Source organism: Macaca nemestrina, chromosome 17 (assembly GCF_043159975.1).
Source record: "Macaca nemestrina isolate mMacNem1 chromosome 17, mMacNem.hap1, whole genome shotgun sequence".
Classification (NCBI taxonomy): Eukaryota; Metazoa; Chordata; class Mammalia; order Primates; family Cercopithecidae; genus Macaca; species Macaca nemestrina.
This window is the reverse complement of record NC_092141.1, coordinates 85,625,304-85,639,400: the sequence shown is the minus strand read 5'-3', so window position 1 is coordinate 85,639,400 and position 14,097 is coordinate 85,625,304. Positions and strand designations below refer to the sequence as shown.

At 47.3% G+C, this 14,097-nt stretch overlaps 1 long non-coding RNA gene across 2 annotated transcripts in view; it reads right to left on the bottom strand.

Annotated features, from left to right (window-relative positions):
• The window catches only part of LOC105469204 (uncharacterized), a 100,961-nt gene that overhangs the window by 57,343 nt on the left and 29,521 nt on the right, over positions 1-14,097 (bottom strand). The gene's annotated exons all lie outside the window — the stretch shown is intronic.

Sequence of the window (14,097 nt, the reverse complement as noted above, 5' to 3'; positions counted from 1 at the left end):
CACACCCAGGGTGATGCATGATATGGTGTCTACCCTTAGCTGAGCACGAGGGCAGAAAGAAACAGGGTCTGCACGCCCTACCATTTCGCGTAAGCACAGCACTCCTGAGCGTAGGAGGAGATGAAAGACAAACTCTTGACACAGCCAACCCCAGGCATGGGTGGAGAATTCCTCTCTTACAGATTCATCGTACTTATCTAACCTTGCTCGTTGTTTCAGGGGTGTCAGAAAACAGCAATGAGTATCATTGTCTCAGAGTCAGGGGCTAGTGAAATCAGGACCATGTCAAGCGATGCAATTTGGGTCCGGAAGAGACGCTTGGCAAGAAAGGGGTTTGGGTCAAGGGAATAGGTATGTTTCTTACTTAGGCAGACACCATTTAGACAACCAGAGCACAGTCATGCGTCACAGTGCTTAGCTGGGCATGGAGACACACATCACTTCTGGCTGGGGGCATCTGTGAACGTATAAACATACCCATACATCTCATAAGAACCTCGTCCTCTTGCCAAATTGTCCTCCAGCCTCTAATGTTAGAAACAAGAGAGAGTTCAATGTTAGGCTAATTCTCTTTCCCTTTTAAGGAGATGCTCTTGCCCTTGGAAGCTTGCAACATTTCCTCTTTTTTGTTTATTTATTTATTTTTTTGAGATGGAGTTTCCCTCTCGTCGCCCAGCCTAGAGTGCAGTCGTGTGATCTCGGCTCACTGCAACCTCCACCTCCCTGGTTCAAGCGATTCTCCTGCCTCACCCTCCTGAGTAGCTGGGATTACAGGTGTGCGCCACCATGCCCAGCTAATTTTTGTATTTTTAGTACAGACGAGGTTTCACCATGTTGGCCAGGCTGGTCTCAAACTCCTGACCTCAGGTGATTGGCCTGCCTCAGCCTCCCAAAGTGCTGGGATTCCAGGCGTGAGCCACTGAGCCTGGCAAGGACACTTACTATTATTTGATTAAAGTTCCCATCTGGTCCCTTCCTCATTCTCCTTCAGTAGAGGGCAGTTCTGGGTGTCTCCCTTCCTTTGGTTGTGCAGTCCTCCCAAATTAGTCACTGTCTTTTAACCTGCTTACAGCTTTGTATTTCCCCAGCAACCAGGTCCAGCATCTAGAGTTTCTCAAGAAGTGATGTGATGGCCAGGCACGGTGGCTTATGCCTGTCATCTCTTTGGGTGTCTGAGGCAGACAGATCGCTTGAACCCAGGAGTTTGAGACCAGCCTGGGCAACATGGCGAAACCCTATCTCTACAAAAAAATACAAAAAACTAGCCGAGTGTGGTGGTGCGTACCTTAGTCCCAGCTACTCAATAGGCTGAGGCAGGAGGATGATTGAGCTTGGGAGGTCAAGGTTACAGTGAGCTGTGATGGCACCACTGTAAGGCAGCCTGGGAGACAGAGTAAGAGCTTGATTCAGGAAAAAAAAAAAAAAGAGAGAGAGAAGTGATATAAGAAATAATGGTTTCATCTTTGTGGGTAAGGGATAAACAAACAGCACGTCATGAGGTGCCTGCTGGAGCCCAGGAAGAAAATGCCACCACTCCTGGGGCTCCCCAGGTGTAAGCAGCAGCTCTACCCTAAAGACAGGGCCCAAGAACAACCTCACTACCTGTGAAGCTGCCCTCCAAGTCTTCCAAAATCTGAAGGTTTAAAACAATGACCGTGTATCTGCTTATGATTTTATAGATCAGCGATTTGTGCTGGGATCAGCTTCTTTCTGCTCCGGCGTGGCGTTTCCTATGCAGCTGCCGACGTTCAGCAGGTGGGTAAACAGACTCAGCCTCTTGTTAGGAGGAGTGATAAAGTCACATTGCAAAGAAGTGTGCGTTCAATGCCAATGCCATCTTTGTCAGCAGTCCAACAGATCTGGTGACACCAGGTTTGCATGCAGAGTCCAGCTCTTACCCTGTCCGATGCCTGGCAGTGTAGTTCTTCCTCCACAAAGAGCCCAGTCTTTCTCAAGGCCTAGGTCTGTCCCCGACACATCACTTTTCAGTCTGCTCAGGACTGTATCAGCCAACGTTTGTATAACACTTCCTGTTTCCAGAACTGTTGCAAGCACATTTAATGAGCACAGCAATCCTCATGAAGTTGGTACTATCATCATTTCTGTGCTATAGGTGAGGAAACCGACGCATAGAGAGTCTAAGTAATTTCCCCTGGGTTCACATGGTTAACAAATACAGCTGAGATTGTTGGGCTTTGGAGTCCACTCTCTTAAGTGCTCTACTGCTGTTTGGTGTGTTTGAAGCTCAGAGATGTTCAAAGTGTTCTCTTCCTTGGCATTCCTTCCCCCTTCCTTTTTTATTCCAAGGGAACCCAGCTAAGGGATTCTTGGGGAACAGTGGCTGTAGCAGATGTCCCTGACTCTCTCTGTCCCTACAACTGCCTCTCTGAAGTAAGACAGCAGCCAGGGAGGCAATCACACAGGACTTGGCAAGTACATCTGAGATCCAGGGCTCCCTGGGGAAAGGAGCAGGTGAGGACTTGCTTTGTTTTGGTGCTGAGGTGGGAGACTGTCACTAGGGACCAGCAGCAGAAAGGAGAGCTTGCCTGGTCTTGCATTCCGGGGAAACATGCAGCCTCTGGGAGTTTCCCAAGAGGACTCAGCCAGAGTAGACTGGAGGCTGGGGAGGCATGCACAGCTTCAGAGTACCAGCTGGAGGTCACTGGGTGGCACTGCCCTCACCACACACCCATGCCTACACACACATACGATCTCAGTTACGTCCTCTGTTTCTTAATCCAGTTCTCAGTGCTTTCATAGAGTATAAAGTTGACTTCAAATAAGTGATCATGTGACCAGGCAGTGAGACTGGCATCCGAGATCTTGCCGCTGGAACTGTCCATTTGGGACAACACCATTGTATTGCTGCCACCAGGGATCTGCCACCAGCCCAGTGGACTCTTGATCTATCCATGCACAGTTGTAAGAAACTCTGTTTATCTTGGCCAGGTGCAGTGGCTCATGCCTGTAATCCCAGCAGTCTGGGAGGCAGAGGTGAGCAGATCACAAGATCAAGAGATTAAGACCATCCTGGCTACCACGGTGAAACCCCATCTCTACTAAAAATTAAAAAAAAAAATTAGCCGGGAGCAGTGGTAGGAACCTGTAGTCCCAGCTACTCAGGAGGCTGAGGCAGGAGAATGGCGTGAACCCGAGAGGCGGAAGTTGTAGTGAGCTGACATCGTGCCACTGCACTCCAGCCGGGGTGACAGAGCAAGACTCTGTCTCAAAAAAAAAAAAAGAAAAAAGAAACTCTGTTTATCTCTGCATCTCTGTATCAATCTCTCAAGATTCGAAGTCCCAGGAGCACCCAGGTGGCAGACGCTGCCCTGTGCTTGTGTTCTGGCTGCCATGAGCAGGGAGAGGGCCATCAGTCCTTCAGCTTCCCTGGCAGGAGGGGGACCCTTCCCTCTATGTATTCAACAATTGCAAACACTATCATGTTGTGCAACCATCACCACTGTCCATCTCCAGAACTGTTTCATCATGCATAACAGAAACTTTGTACTCATTAAACACTAGGCCAGACACCGTAGCTCATGCCTGTACTTTGGGAAGCCAAGGCAGGTGGATCACTTGAGCACAGGAGTTCGAGACCAGCCTGGCCAACATGGTGAAACCCCGTCTCTACCAAAACTACATAAAAATTAGCCAGGCCTGGTGGCATGCGCCTGTGGTCCCAGCTACTCCTTGGGAGACTGAGGTGGAGGGATCACTTGACTCTGGGAGGTTGAGGCTGCAGTGAGCTGTGGTCGTACCCCTACACTCCAGCCTAGAGAACAACAGAGCAAGACTCCATCACTAAAAAATAAATAAATAAATAAATAATTTTTTTTTTTGAGACGGAGTCTCGGTCTGTTACTCAGGCTGGAGTGCAGTGGCACAATCTCGGCTCACTGCAACCCCCACCTCCCTGGTTCAAGCGATTCTCCTGCCTCAACCTCCTGAGTAGCTGGGATTACAGGCACGCGCCATCGCACCCAGCTAATTTTTGTATTTTTAGTAGAGATGGGGTTTCACCATGTTGCTCAGGCTGGTCTTGAACTCCTGACCTTGTGATCCGCCCGCCTCGGCCTCCCAAAGTGCTGGGATTACAGGCATGAGCCACTGCGCCCGGCCTAAAATATATAAATTTAAAAATGAATTTAGCAAGATCTCAAAACACAGATAATTACACAAACCATTGCATTTCTATATATCAGCAATGAAAAAAATAAAGAAATGAAACTTTAAAAACAAGGTTGTTTACAATAACATCAAAAAGCACCAAACAGGGGGCGGGTGCAGGCGCGGAATCTTTCCCATGTCCCCCTGTTGGAGCCCGGCGAGCCGCACGAAGGGGAAGGTAGAATTAGAAGATCATGTGATGTTGGAGTAGGGGGATTTATCTTGGTGACTTTGGGAAGCTGGTTTCATTGGAGGTATAATTATGCAAAGCAAAGAATCCAGGAAAGAATTGCCAGAGAAGGAATGAAAAATAAGATCTATGAAACCACCCACTTTGATCCTGAAAGAAAACCAACGGCAACAGCAGCAATCAAACAGGGTATAGAAAACCAGACCCCCTGAAGTCAGCGTGAACGAAGCTAAGATCAATGACATAAGACATTTTATGGACAATAAGTTCTTAATCAAGTAAATAAAGTATGTTTAAGTTGAAAAAAAAAAAAGGACCAAATGCCTAGGTATACATTTACGGAAAAATGAGCACAATTGCATACTGAAAACTATGAAATATTATTGAGAAATTCACCCAAATACATGGAACTATATATAATGTTTCTAGATATCCCATTTACCCAAATTAATCTATAATGTGATCCCAACCAAATCCCAACAGGATTTTTGTAGAAATAACAAGTGGCTTCTAAAACATTTGGAACTGCAAAAGGCCAAGAATAGCCAAGGCAATACTGAAGAAATCCCACAAAGCCAGAGGCCTTACATCACCAGATATCCAGATGTTTACATAGCTACAGTAATGAAGGCAATGTGGTGTTGCCACAATGATAGACTGACCCAAGGAAAGCAGTAGTGTCCAGACAAGATGAAGAAAACTAAGAGAACCGTCCCCAGAACTACCCTGAAAGAATAACTAAAGGAAGCTCTTTGAACAGGAAGGAAATGATAAAAGAAGAAAACATGGAACATGGGGAATAAAGAAAACAATGGAGCCGGGTGTGGTGGCGGCCAAAGCGGGTGGATCACTTAAGGCCAAGAGTTCAAGACCAACCTGGCCAACATGGTGAAACCCCATCTCTACTAAAAATACAAAAATTATCTGGGTGTGGTGGTGCACACCTGTAATCCCAGCTACTCGGAAGGTTGAGGCGAGAGAATCGCTTGAACCCGGGAGGCAGAGGTTACAGTAAGCTGAGATCATGCCACTGCACACCAGCCTGGGTGACAGAGTGAGACTCTGTCTCTTTTTTTTTTTTTTTTTTTGAGACGGAGTCTCGCTGTGTCGCCCAGGCTGGAGTGCAGTGGCCGGATCTCAGCTCACTGCAAGCTCTGCCTCCCGGGTTTTTACGCCATTCTCCTGCCTCAGCCTCCCGAGTAGCCGGGACTACAGGCGCCCGCCACCTCGCCCGGCTAGTTTTTTGTATTTTTTAGTAGAGACGGGGTTTCACCGTGTTAGCCAGGATGGTCTCGAACTCCTGACCTCATGATCCGCCCGTCTCGGCCTCCCAAAGTGCTGGGATTACAGGCTTGAGCCACCGCACCCGGCCGACTCTGTCTCTTAAAAAACAAACAAACAACAAACAAAAACAGAATGCTAAAAGTAAAATAACCTACAGGAAGGCAGGAGAAAAAGGTGATGGTAGGGCAGGTAGAGGGTGGAGGGAAGAAATAGCAAGCCAGGCAAAGAGGAACGCAGAAGCAAGAATGGGGTGAGACAGCAACATGCACATGTGGGGCCTACAAGACAGTAGGTGATGCTGTTGCAGAAAATATAAGGCAAGAATCTTACTAGAGCAGCAGGCGAGGTCCAGCTCACTGGGAGCCATGAATGAGAGGTGTCAGAGCTCGGGCTTATTTTCTAGATGCTGGGCCTGAGGACAAAATTCAACTTGTGAATTCCCTGTGAGAATTTTGTTTTTCAAAATCAGTAGGCCCCAGCTACTCTCCTGCTATTTCATCTACACAGAGTCTGCCACTTTCAAATCTTCCAGCTGAGCCTTTGGCATTTACCTCCACACTTTGAAATTACATGTGTGCATTGACAATTATGTTTTAGATATCTACCAATGTCTCCCAGGGAAGATGAGGATCCGGCTCCCAGCCCTGCCCCACCCTCTCACACGTGCACATTTCCTTCGTACGCATTTCCTACACACGTTTTTCCTCTGCTCTCACTCAACAACAATCAACACAGAAGACTTCTGTGACCAGATGTGTGCGGATCTCTCCCTGCCAACAAGCAGGCAATCAATTCTGCAGCGGACACCAGCTGGGTGTCCTCTAATTCAGTTCACTTCTGAGACCATCTGCCTGGAGACGGCATCAGACCACGGGTTGAGGGCTCAGTCACACAAGACTGCTCCCTCCCACTTCCAATTCCCATCGCAACCCCCAGCGGTTGTGTTACTTGTGCTACTGACTAACTGGCTATACATTTGGGTTCCCATGACTCACTCCTCAAGTTCAATTAAATTGCTAGAGCAGCTCACAGAGGCAGGAAACACTTAAGTTTACCAGTTTAATTGTAAAGGACACAGATGAAGAAATGCATAGGGCAAGGTATGAGGAAGAGACACGCAGCTTCCATGCCCTTCCTGGGCACCCCACCCTCCTGGAACTTCCACATGCTCCGCTATCCAGAAACTCCCCAAACTCTGTCTTCTTGGGCCTTCTATGAAGGCTTCATTGGATAGGCACGATTGACAACCGTGTAGAATTGAGATTAAACAAAAATGGTTTGACCGGGCATAGTGGCTCATACCTGTAATCCCAGCACTTTGGGAGGCCAAGGCAGGTGGATCACCTGAGGTCAGGAGTTTGAGACCAGACTGGCCAACATGGTGAAACCCCATCTCTATTAAAAATACAAAAATAGCTGCAGGTGGTGGCACACACCTGTAATCTCAGCTGCTTGGAAGGCTGGGGCAGTAGAATTGCTTGAACCCAGGAGGCAGAGGTTGCAGTCAGTCAAGATCATGCCACTGCACTCCAGCCTGGGCAACAGGAGGGAAACTCGGTTTCAAAAAAAAATTAGCTTCTCATTTATGATAAAATAACGTTTTTTTTTTCAAAATGTTGACATTTTCAAGAAGTTAAAAAAAAAGTCTTCCCATTAATGAGTATACAGAAAAAAATAAAAAAGAAACTTCTTAAACCCTGAAAAGCAGTAGGTTCTAACTGTGTGAATCACAAGTGCTAATAATCCATTTTCTGACTGATCTAGAATATCCGGTTCATATTCAAATTTAAGCCATCAACTGTATTTTCTTTTTCCAAACTCGGTTTCTACTCAGCTTCAACTCAATACATAAATTTGTCTTTTTATAAACTCTTGAAATACAACTGAAACAATTTTCATCATTGCTTTTCTTCATAAAATAATTAATCATCTAAAAATGGTTTTGATTGAAATGACAGAAACAACCTCTGATACATAATTAGAACATCTAATACATTTTGATTCGGAACTTGCTTGACATTCATGCCAATTTCAGATACTGAGAAATAAACTGATTTTAGTAAAAATGTGTTTTTACAAAATGCTTACACATGGTTGTTTTAGAACATACAGTACTTGAAGTTTTGATATCTTGGTTTTGCAAATCCGTAATCCATAGTTCATCTTATGTGAAAAGCATGTATATATACTTTTAAAGCCTTTGATTGAAGTTAAGGATAACTTTATAGTTTTAAAATATCTAATGAAGCATATTTCAGCTAAAAAGAAAAATTTACGTTTTTATTAGGGAAAATTTCAAATATATACAAAAGTAGAGACAATATTGTAATGAACCCTCATATGCCCATTATGCAGCCCCAACAATGATCCACTCACAGCCAATTCATTTCATCTGTGTCCCCAGCCACTCTCCACTTCCGGCCCAGACTTGGTTATTTTTAAAGAATCCCATATATCATATTCTTTTGTTTGTAAATATTCAGTATGCATTACTAACAATAAGAACACTTTTTTTTTTTTTTTTTTGAGATGGAGTCTCGCTCTGTCGCCCAGGCTGGAGTGCAGTGGCCGGATCTCAGCTCACTGCAAGCTCCGCCTCCCGGGTTTACGCCATTCTCCTGCCTCAGCCTCCCGAGTAGCTGGGACTACAGGCGTCCGCCACATCGCCCGGCTAGTTTTTTGTATTTTTTAGTAGAGACGGGGTTTCACCGTGTTAGGCAGGATGGTCTCGATCTCCTGACCTCGTGATCCACCCGTCTCGGCCTCCCAAAGTCCTGGGATTACAGGCTTGAGCCACCACGCCCGGCAAGAACACTTTTTTAAAATAACCATAATGCTACTATCACACATTTTCTTTCTTTCTTTCTTTTCTTTTGAGACAGAGTCTCACTCTGTCTCATAGGTTAGAGTGCAGTGGCGTGATCTCGGCTTACTGCAACCTCCGCCTCCTGGGTTCAAGCGATTCTCCTGTCTCAGCCTCCTGAGTAGCTGGGATTACAGGCACCCGCTAACACCCCAGGCTAAATTTTGCATTTTTAGTAGAGACGGGGTTTCGCCATATTGGCCAGGCTGGTCTCAAACTCCTGACTTCAGGTGATCTGCCTGCCTCGGCCTCCCAAAGTGTTGGGATGACAGGTGTGAACCACTGCACCCAGCCTCTTTCTTTTTTAAAATAGAGATGGAGTCTCATTAGGTTGCCCTGGCTGGTCTCAAACTCCTCGGCTCAAGATATCATCTCGCCTCTGCCTCCCAAAGTGCTGAATTACAGTGTGAGCCACCACACCTTGCCACACATTTTAAAAGTTAACAATTCCTTAGATTTATCAAACATCCAGCTCAATTTTCCTGATTCAAAAAATAGAATTTTAAGATGACAAATCAATGAGGAAGTCAACATTACATTAAAAACCATTGCAGCCAGGCACGGTGGCTCACGCCTGTAATCCCAACACTTTGGGAGGCCAAGGCAGGTGGATCACTTGAGGTCAGGAGTTCGAGACCAGCCTGGCCAACATGGTGAAACCCCATCTCTAGTAAAAATACAAAAATGAGCCGGGTGTGGTGGCGAGCACCTGTAATCCCAGCTACTCTGGAGGCTACGGAAGGAGAATCGCTTGAGCCCAGAAGGTCGAGGCTGCAGTGAGCCAAGAGTGTGCCACTTCACTCTAGCCTGGGCAACAGAGTGAGACTGTCTCAAAAAAAAAAAAAAAATTGCAAAAGATGGACTTCCAGCATGAGAACGCTGCAGCCCCACTTTCCAGGGAAAGTGGACTCCAACCTGGTCAACATGGCAAAACCCTGTCTCTACCAAAAATACAAAAATTAACCAGGTGTGGTGGCACGTGCCTAGACACTTCTAAGTAAACAAAAAGAGGATTTATTGCTAGCAGACACACATTACAAGAAATATTAAAGGAATCTTCAGGCTGAAAGAAGATGGTAATTCAAATACACATGAGACAAAAAAAAAAAAAAAACACCTCTGGTAAAGGAAATTCTGTAATTATAAAAAACAGTATAATTTTATAATTATATATTATATAATTATATTTACATACAGTCATCCCTTATTATACATGGGGGATTGGTTCCAGGACTGCCTGTATAACCAAACCAAATCCGCACATACTCAAGTCCCATAGTTAGCACTGAAAAACCCATGAAAAGTTGGCCCTCTGTGTATGCAAGACCCTGTCTGTGCGAAAATAAAAATAAATTAGACGGGTAGAGTGGCACATGCCTATACCCCTGGTTCCTCGGGAGGCTAAGGCAGGAGGATCACTTGAGCGCAGGAGTTTAAGACTGCAGGAGCCGGGCATGGTGGCTCAAGCCTGTAATCCCAGCACTTTGCGAGGCCGAGGTAGGCAAATCACAAGGTCAGGAGATCGAGACCATCCTGGCTAACATGGTGAAATCCCATCTCTACTAAAAATACAAAAAATTAGCTGGGTGTGATGGCACACACCTGTGATCCCAGCTACTTGGGCGGCAGAGGCAGAGAATCGCTTGAACCCGGGAGGTGGAGGTTGCAGTGAGCCGAGGTCATGCCACTACACTCCAGCTTGGGCAACAGAGTGACACTCATCTCAAAAAAAAAAAAAAAAAAAGACTGCAGGATCCATGATTGCACCACTGCACTACAGCCTGGACAACAAGAGTGAGACTCTGACTTAAAAAAAAATAACAAGAAAGAAAGAAAAAAGTAATGCAGGGCTCCAGGGATGGCTGTATACATAGCTGAACAGGTGTGCAGCTGATAGAGATCTGGGCCTCAGATGGAGACCAATTCAGGAGTCACAAACAGAAAGCTGGTTGTTGAAACCATGAGAGCAAAGAGTTGCAAGCTGGAGTTACTGGGAGCTAAGTGTCAAATTCAGAGAGACAGATGCAGCAGAATTAGAACTGGAAAATGTGGACTCCCTTTGGAAGGATGATTGCTAGTGACTTCAGTGGGTACAATTTCAATGGCATGGTAGGTAAGGAAGTCAGATGCAAAAAGAAGTGGAGACAGAATAGACTCTCTACCAAGAACTTGAACGAAAGAAAAAGAGAATAACTACGAAGGGGGCCAGCTCAATGGCATTTTTTGTTTGTTTTGCTTCGCTTTGCTTTTTAGGATGAGCTATTTGGGGCATATTCGAAGGCTGTGATAAGGACCTTGCAGAGGGCGCAGGCAGGGCTGCTGAAGCAAGAGCTGAAGAGTAGCCGGGCGCGGTGGCTCACGCCTGTAATCCCAGCACTTTGGGAGGCCGAGGCGGGCGGATCACAAGGTCAGGAGATTGAGACCACGGTGAAACCCCGTTTCTACTAAAAATACAAAAAAAATTAGCCGGGCGCGGTGGCGGGCGCCTGTAGTCCCAGCTACTCAGGAGGCTGAGGCAGGAGAATGGCGTGAACCCGGGAGGCGGAGCTTGCAGTGAGCCGAGATTGCGCCACTGCACTCCAGCCTGGGCGACAGAGCGAGACTCTGTCTCAAAAAAAAAAAAAAGAGCTGAAGAGTGGGAGGTCACAGTGAAGAGGCTGGCTGTCCCTGGGAAGAGGAGAGTCTGGAGCAATAAGGTGAGGGTGCATGGGCATGATCATGCTGTGAGCAGAGGACTAACTGCCCTTTTGTTCCGGGCTCTTTTCAAGAATGTTGGTATAGGCCGGGTGTGGTGGCTCATTCCTGTAATCCCAGCACTTTGGGAGGCCGAGACGGGCAGATCACGAGGTCAGGAGATCGAGACCATCCTGGCTAACATGGTGAAACCCGTCTCTACTAAAAATACAAAAAACTAGCCGGGTGTGGTGGTGGGTGCCTGTAGTCCCAGCTACTCAGGAGGCTGAGGCAGGAGAACGGCGTGAACCCAGGAGGCGGAGCTTGCAGTGAGCCGAGATTGCGCCATTGCACCCTAACCTGGGTGACAGAGCGAGACTCTGTCAAAAAAAAAAAAAAAAAAAAAAGAACGTTGGTATAGCAAACTGCCTTGGAAGATAAAGATAGTGCCTCCCTCTGGAGCAGAGGGCCCATTTCCTCACTGTCCAACATAATAAAGATAATGTCTCCCTCTTAGACAAGGGCAGGTTTGCTTGCAGCCCATTATAAAAGATTGTGGTTCCTTTATCTCAGGGATTCTCAGCTGTCCTGCAATGGCATGGTAGGTAGGTTGTGTGTGCAACACCCACCTGGGCCTCTCTGTCTGACCCTCATGGGGCTTGAGGAGTAAAGAGAAGTGACACAAACATGATGTCTATGTTGCTTGCTGCACCATGAATAATAAAGTCCTTCGTCTCTGATCCAGTAGTCTTGTGTCTTCTACCAGCATCCACAGAACTATGGCAGGCTCATTGGTTAGCTTGTAAGTAGAGCAAAATCTGCACAGTTCTTAACAAAAGATGACTTTGAACTTAAGGGCATGGGAAGTTGAAGGTCACTCCTGATGGGCTCCATTTTCTCACAGGTATGGCTGGGAAAAGAGGAGGCTTGAGGAAAGAAGTAAGTTCTAGAATCATTGTTGAGCAGGAGAGAAGCTGGAGCTGAGCAAGGATAAGGAAATGGCTGATGTTGAGAGCCAGCTGAGGCCAAACTTGTGTTCCCAATTCACTCTGGAATGAGCTACCCCCTGCCCACAACCCCCACGGCACTCAGCCAGGCCAGGGGCAGGCAGCACAGGAGAGGCAGAGGCAAGAGTGAATCCAGGTCAGAGTTTTGCTGGGCAGAAAGCCAGGAACATGAGAATCTGGGTTACTGATGCGGGAGTAGCTCAGATTATAACCCAGGGAGTCCTGCCTAGATAGGAAAGAAAGCTGCTGAGAGAGGATTGGCCCACTGGGAGAAAATGGAAGGATGGAGACCCTGGAGGTCCTGTGAGGCTGAAGATGGGAGGAAGGAGAACTCCAGGTGTGTGGATAGGAGACTTTGGTGTGAGGGGAGTACTGCCATTTAAGACACTGGAGGTGGACCCGGATCATTAACACAGATGGGGGGGTTAACTCCCACACAGGAGGAGAGGACTCTCTCCCCAACCCTTAAGACTGGAGTCCTGAGGCCTGGTGCAGTGGCTAGGGCATGTAATTCCAGCCATTTGGGAGGCCTAGGTAGGCAGATCACCTGAGGTCAGGAGTTTGAGACCAGCCTGGCCAACATGGTGAAACCCCCCTCCCAACTAAAAATACAAAAAAATTAGCCAGGTGTGGTGGTGCACTCCTGCTGTAATCCCAGCTACTGGGGAGGCTGAGACAGGAGAATCACTTGAACCCAGGAGGTGGAGGTTGCAGTGAGCCGAGATCACGCCACTGCACTCCAGCCTGGGTGACAGAGTGAGACTCCGTCTCAAAAAAAAAAAAAAGACTGGAGTCCTGGCAGGGAGAGGCTGGGCTGTGGTGGGGGCCAAGTTTGTAGGTGGAAAGTTAAATAAATTACTAATGAATGATTCTCCTTTTCTCCATGAAGTAGAAGGTAAGGCACTTACTGAGAACAAGGACTAGGAGGGGGATTTATGGGCACAGAGAGGGTCTGAGGAAATGTGAGAAGCCAATGATCAGGGGATAAGTAACATCTACAGGAATTTTGACAAGCAAATCCATAAAGATTGAAATGAAAGTCTTGACACCATCAATTCCAAGTAGTGCCCATCTGCAGGGTAGCAAGGTAAGCCTGGCTCTGCTGAGCAGTCTTGGGGTGAAGGAAAGAACTGGCGGCCCAATCTGAGTGACCTCCAGTGACCCTGACTTGGTAGGAGAACTGAGCCTGGATGGACTGAATGGCCATTCCTGACCACAGGCCCAGGCCCTGGGAGGTTTTCGGGAAGCCTTGCAATCGGACAGGTACCTGTTGCTGCACCCAGACTTCCTCGGATACATGAAGAACAGATTAGAGCAGAAAGCACGTGACACGGTAGCGTAGGTCCTTCTCATCCTTGCAGCCTCCTGACAGTTAGGGGTCTGGGGCATGTCACAGCTTTCTGAATAGTGCCCACTGGAGCACACCAATCTCACCCACCACTCACTGCCTGGGAGTGCTCCACTTAGCACGGGGGCTGAGCTTCCCAGCCCTTTCTGATGCTGGAGCCTGCTAGACCAGGGGTCCCCAATCCCAAGCCTGGTCCGCGACCTGTTAGGAACCCTGCCTCGCAGCAGGAGGTGAGTGGCGGGCGAAGGAGTATTACCGCCTGAGCTCCGCCTCCTTCAGATCAGCCGCAGCATTAGTCTCAAAGGAGCGCGAACCCTTTTGTGAACTGCGCATGCCAGGAATCTAGGTTGCGGGCTCCTTATAAGAGAATCTTTTTTTTTTTTTTTTTTTTTTTTTGAGACGGAGTCTCGCTCTGTCGCCCAGGCTGGAGTGCAGTGGCCGGATCTCAGCTCATTGCAAGCTCCGCCTCCCAGGTTTACGCCATTCTCCTGCCTCAGCCTCCCGAGTAGCTGGGACTACAGGCGCCCGCCACCTCACCCGGCTAGTTTTTTTTTGTATTTTTTAG